At 16.1% G+C, this 205-nt stretch overlaps 1 protein-coding gene across 1 annotated transcript in view; it reads right to left on the bottom strand.

Annotated features, from left to right (window-relative positions):
* Positions 1-205, bottom strand: part of EMH_0057090 (uncharacterized protein) — a gene marked incomplete at both ends in the record, with an annotated part of 3,059 nt that overhangs the window by 1,757 nt on the left and 1,097 nt on the right. The gene's annotated exons all lie outside the window — the stretch shown is intronic.

Genomic DNA, 205 nt, shown 5'->3' with positions numbered 1-205 from the left:
ATATATATATATATATATATATATATATATATATATATATATGTATATGTATGTATGTATATATATATATGTATATATGTATGTATGTATGTATATGTATATATGTATATGTATATGTATATATGTATATGTATATGCATAGATGTATATATGTATATGTATATGTATATGTATATGTATATGTATATGTATATGCATGCATCCG

The sequence above is a fragment of the Eimeria mitis genome, genomic scaffold, assembly GCF_000499745.2.
Source record: "Eimeria mitis Houghton genomic scaffold, Emh_scaff2667, whole genome shotgun sequence".
Lineage (NCBI taxonomy): Eukaryota > Apicomplexa > Conoidasida > Eucoccidiorida > Eimeriidae > Eimeria > Eimeria mitis.
This window is presented reverse-complemented; position numbering and strand designations above follow the sequence as displayed.